The sequence below is a fragment of the Scyliorhinus torazame genome, chromosome 24 (genome assembly GCF_047496885.1).
Source record: "Scyliorhinus torazame isolate Kashiwa2021f chromosome 24, sScyTor2.1, whole genome shotgun sequence".
Lineage (NCBI taxonomy): Eukaryota > Metazoa > Chordata > Chondrichthyes > Carcharhiniformes > Scyliorhinidae > Scyliorhinus > Scyliorhinus torazame.
Window position 1 is genome coordinate 45962675 of NC_092730.1, and position 5662 is coordinate 45968336.

At 45.1% G+C, this 5662-nt stretch overlaps 2 non-coding genes across 2 annotated transcripts; both read right to left on the reverse strand.

Moving 5' to 3' along the window:
* Positions 1 to 1072: 1072 nt before the first annotated feature.
* On the reverse strand, positions 1073 to 1157 carry trnas-gcu (transfer RNA serine (anticodon GCU)). The gene has a single exon. It is a non-coding gene; the product is annotated as a tRNA-Ser (tRNA).
* A 2005-nt stretch (positions 1158 to 3162) lies between these two features.
* trnas-gcu (transfer RNA serine (anticodon GCU)) lies at positions 3163 to 3244 on the reverse strand. Its single transcript has one exon. It is a non-coding gene; the product is annotated as a tRNA-Ser (tRNA).
* Between the last annotated feature and the right edge of the window lie 2418 nt (positions 3245 to 5662).

Genomic DNA, 5662 nt, shown 5'->3' on the forward strand with positions numbered 1-5662 from the left:
ATAAGAGATCGCAAATTTAAAACCGATTTGAGGAAAAACTACGTGTCCTAAATGCTTGTGATTCTGTGGAATTCGCAACCCCACAGTGCGTTGGATGCAGGGAGAGTGAGTAAATGTAAGGAGGAGTTAGAGAGTTTTTTATTGGTAAGGAGTTGAAGGTTTATGGAGAGCGTGCAGGACGGTAGAGTTGAGGCCACGATGGGATCAGCTAAGATCACATGGAAGGTGTTAGACTCAGGAGGCTAAATTGCCTACTCCCGCTCCGAGGTCATGGATCCTTGGGACTGGGTGTTCTGGCTGGTATCATAATCGATCTCTTGGTCTGTAATATTCTAAGTAGCAGCTGAGGAACCTTTCAGCCATGATGGAATGGCGGGCAGATTCGATGGGTCGACTGGCTTAATTTTGCTTCTATACCTGATGAACTTATCTTTTTGGCGCGACTTCATGCCTTTCAAACTGAGGGAAAGAAATAGTTTCCAACACAGAATTTATGCGCTATTAGGGCGGGGAGTGAATAAAGTCAATTCCTCGTCATTTTTTAATGTGGTTTGAATATGGCAAGTGTTCGTGTATTCACCACCTCCAGCCCTTAATGAAAAGTTAAAAATCACAGCATTTTTACTTCACCCTCATGAAATAGACCAAACAGAGACGCAACAGACACGTTACAGAAGATGATGGGATGCGGACCCACGAGCGCAGAGCACCAAGGGTTATTGTGTATCCCTTAACCTCGTGGTACAACTCCTTCACTTCATGGAACTTTAATATTTGATCTTCTCACATACAAGGAACCGAGGCACCCCTCCAATGCACAATTCCACCTGGGAGAGGTGGGAGAACTTAATTATAGGTGAGGTCAACACGGAAACATCGACTATACTGTGTTCGGCCGAAGAAGAACTGGTGTCAACCGGCGGTGAAGCCCCAACACGTCTGCCTCCGTTCCTCCCTCCACAAACCCAACTCGATGCAATCTGGCCTGAAAACCTGGAATAGATTGTCACATCAGTGATTGCAGATCCATCTTGGAAAAATGAGCGACACTTCAGAGAACCAGTGGATGAAAAGTCCACGAGGATGAGATTCGAACCCACGCGCGCAAAGCACAATGGATCAGCAGTCCATCGCCGTAACCACTGGGCCACCACGTCGCACGCACTCAGCCCCAAATACGTCTAAATGCATCCATGAACTGATGGAAATTATCTGCCTCATTCTATTCAACCTGGTGTCCAAAACTTAAAATGGAGCGATGGCGGTACAGTGTTGAGCATAGCTGCTTACCAAACAGTTGACCGGGGATCTGTTCCCGCCCATCGCAGTAATAGTTGTATTGGATGTTTTTGCGCCACATAGAACATAGAAAAATACAGCACAGAACAGGCCCTTCGGACGACGATGTTGTGCCGAACCTTTGTCCTCGATTCATCATAGATTATCATAGCATTTACAGTGCAGAAGGAGGCCATTCGGCCCATTGAGTCTGCACCGGCTCTTGGAAAGAACACCTCCACCCAACACTAAGGGCAATTTTGGACACGAAGGGCAATTTATCGTGAGTTTCCAACTGAGGAACACTGGCCAACAGTTTTTCACTCAGAATTTATGCGCCATTATCTAATTGAGAAGGAAAAGATGTCAGAAGGTATGGATAAAGTGCGGAGCACAATGGATTAGCAGTTCACCGCCTTAACCACTCGGCCACCCCGTCCCGCAAGCTCGCACGTCTATCCGTCTTCGTTCATTTTGCACCCATGAACTGATGGATTATATATGCCTCGTTCTATTCATCCTGGTGTTCAATATTGAAAATGCAGCGATAGTGGCATAGTGGTGAGCATAGCTTCCTTCTCAGCAGTTGAACAGTGATCGATTTACCGCCATCGCAGTAATAGTTGTATCGGATGTTTTTGCGTGACACCGTGAGTTTCAAACCGAGGAAGACTGGCCAACAGTTTTTCACTCAGAATCTATGCGCAATTATCTAATTGAGGGGTATAAGATGCCAAAAGATCAGGATAAGGTAGACGTGGAGTTGATGCTTCCTCTAGTGGGGCATTCTAAAACGCGAGGTCATAATCTTAGAATAAGAGATCGCAAATTTAACAAAGATTTGAGGAAAAACTACTTCTCCCAAAGGCTTGTGATACTTGTGGAATTCGCAACCCCACAGTGCGTTGGATGCAGTGAGAGTGAGTAAATTTAAGGAGAAGTTAGAGAGATTTTTATTGGTAAGGCGTTTCAACTCCTTACCAATAAGGAGAGCGGGCAGGACGGTGGAGTTGCGGCCACGATGGGATCAGCCAAGATCACATGGAAGGTGTTAGGCTCAGGAGGCTAAATTGCCTACTTCCGCTCCGAGGTCATGTGTTCTCGGAAGGAGGTGCTCTGGCTGATATCGCAATCGACCTCTTCACCTGTAACATTGTAGATAGCAGATGAGGAACATATCAGCGATGATAGAATGGCGGGGCAGACTCGAAAGGTCTAATGGCTTAATTCTGCTCCTATATTTTATGAACTTATCTTTTGCGCGAATTCGTGAGTTTCACACTGAGGGAAAGAAACGGTTTCCAACTCAGAATTTATGGGCAATTATGGTACAGAGTGATTTAAGTAACTTCCTCATCGTTTTTGAATGTGGTTTCAATATGCAAGGTGTTCTACTATTCACCACCCGCCAAGCCCTTAAACGAAAGCTAAATATCACAGCATTTTTATTTTATCCTCATGAAGTTGACCACGTTACAGACGAGGATGGGATTGGAATCCACGTGCAATGGATTATTGTGCATCACCTTAACCACGTGGTCCAACTCCTTTACTTCATGGAAATTTAATATGCGATCTTTTCACAGACAAGTAGCCGAAGAACCCCTCCAGTGTACAAACAGGAGACGGTTCATCCAGGAGAGGTGGCTGAAGAGAATTCTGGGAGAAGTGAACCCGGTAACCTTGACTGTGCTGTGGGTAACCGAAGAAGAACTGGTGGCATTGAGCGGTTAAACCACAAACACGCTTGCCTCCATTCGTCCCTCCTCTCACCCAACTCGATGCAATCCGGGATGACAACTTTGAATAGACTGTCACATCAGTGATTGCAGATCCATCTTTGAAAAATGAGTCCCACTTTCGAGAAACGGTGGATGAAAAAATCGACGAGGATGGGATTCGAACCCACGCGTGCAGAGCACAATGGATTAGCAGTCCATCGCCTTAACCACTCGGCCACCCCGTCCCGCAAGCTCACTTGTCTATACGTCTTAGTTCATTTTACACCCATGAACTGATGGATTATATCTGCCTCGTTCTATTCATCCTGGTGTTCAATATTGAAAATGCAGCGATAGTGGTATAGTGGTGAGCATCGCTTCCTTCTCAGCAGTTGAACGGTGATCGATTTACCGCCATCGCAGTAATAGTTGTATCGGATGTTTTTGTGCGACACCGTGAGTTTCAAACCGAGGAAGACTGGCCAACAGTTTTTCACTCAGAATCTATGCGCAATTATCTAATTGAGGGGTATAAGCTGCCAAAAGGTATGGATAAGGTAGACGTGGAGTTGATGCTTCCTCTAGTGGGGCATTCTAAAACGCGAGGTCATAACCTTAGAATAAGAGATTGCAAATTTAATAAAGACTTGAGGAAAAACGACTTCTCCCAAAGGCTTGTGATTCTGTGGAACTCGCGACCCCAGAGCTGGTTGGATGCAGGGAGAGTGAGTAAATGTAAGGAGGAGTTAGAGAGATTTTTAGTGGTAAGGAGCTTAAGGGTTATTGAGATCGGGTAGGACGGTGGAGTTGAGGCCAGGATGGGTTCAGCCAAGATCACATGGAAGATGTTCGGCTCAGGAGTCTAAATTGCCTACTCACGCTCCGAGGTCATGTGTTCTCGGGAGGAGGTGCTCTGGCTGATATCGCAATCGACCTCTTCATCTGTAACATTGTAGATAGCAGATCAGGAACATATCAGCGATGATAGAATGGCAGGGCAGACTCGAAAGGTCTAATGGCTTAATTCAGCTCCTGTATTTAATGAACTTACCTTTTGCGCGAATTCGTGAGTTTCGAACTGAGGGAAAGAAACGGGTTCCGACTCAGCATGTATGAGCAATTAGGGCAGAGAGTGAATTAAGTAACTTCCTCATCGTTTTTGACTGTGGTTTCAATATGCAAGGTGTTCTACTATTCACCACCCGCCAAGCCCTTCAACAATTGCTACATATCACAGCATTTTTATTTTATCCTCATAAAGTTGACCACGTTACAGACGAGGGTGCGATTGGAATCCACGTGCAATGGATTATTGTGCATCATCTTCACCACGTGTTCCAACTCCTTTACTTCATGGAAATTTAATATGCGATCTTCTCACAGATAAGTAGCCGAAGGACCCCTCCAGTGTACTAACAGTAGAAGGTTCATCCAGGAGAGGTGACTGAAGAGAATTATGGGAGAAGTGAATACGGAAACCTGGACTGCGCAGTGGGTAACCGAAGAAGAACTGGTGGCATTGAGCGGTTAAACCCCAAACACTGGCAGATAAAATCACACAGTCACAAAAAGTGACATACACTGACAGGTACTATGACACACTCACAGTTAGTGAAATATAGTGATACGCATAATCACACACTCAGAGACAGTCTCAGAAACAGATAGATGCAATCACACACTCAGACAGTAACAGATACTGACAGATACAATCACACACTCATAGACTGTAAGCAACGCTGACAGATACAATCACACACTCACAAATAGTATCAAACATTGATAGATACAATGACAACGCACAGACAGTGACACACGCTGATCGATCCAATCACACACTCACAGTCACAGACACTGACAGATACAACCACAAACTTAGAGACAGCGACAGGCACTGAAAGATACAATCACACACTCACAGATACTGAAAGATGCAATCGCACTCTTACGGACAGTCACAGACACGGAAAGATGCAATTGCACACTTACAGACAGCCACAGACACTTATAGATGGAATGGCACACTTACAGACTGTAAAAGACACTGATAGATGCAATAGATCACCCACAGACTGTACCAGACGCTAATAGAGGCAATTACACACTCACAGACAGTAACAGACACTAGCAGATCCAATAGTACACTGACTGATTGTAACAGGCACTGATAGATAAAATCACAGACAGTAAGAGACACTGACAGATACAGTCGCGCACACACAGTCAGTAACACACACTGGCAGATATAATCACAACTCACAGACAGTAAGATACAGTGATCGATGCACTCACACACTCACAGACAGCAACGTAAACCGACAGATGAAATTACACATTCGTCGGCAACAGTGCACACTGATAGATGCAATCACACACTCAGACAGTAACATACACTGACAGACACAATCAGACACTCACAAACTGTAATAGACACTTATAGATACAACACAAACTCACAGACAGGAACGTCACGGATAGCTGCAATCGCGCCGGCACAGACAGTAGCAGACACTTATTGATACTGTCTCACACTTACAGATAGAACGAGGCTGACAGATTCATCCACATACTCATATACCGAAACAAAGAATTGCAGGCCTATCACACGGTAAATGACAGGCTCACGGATAGAATCAGGCACTCACAGAGAGTAACAGAGGCTG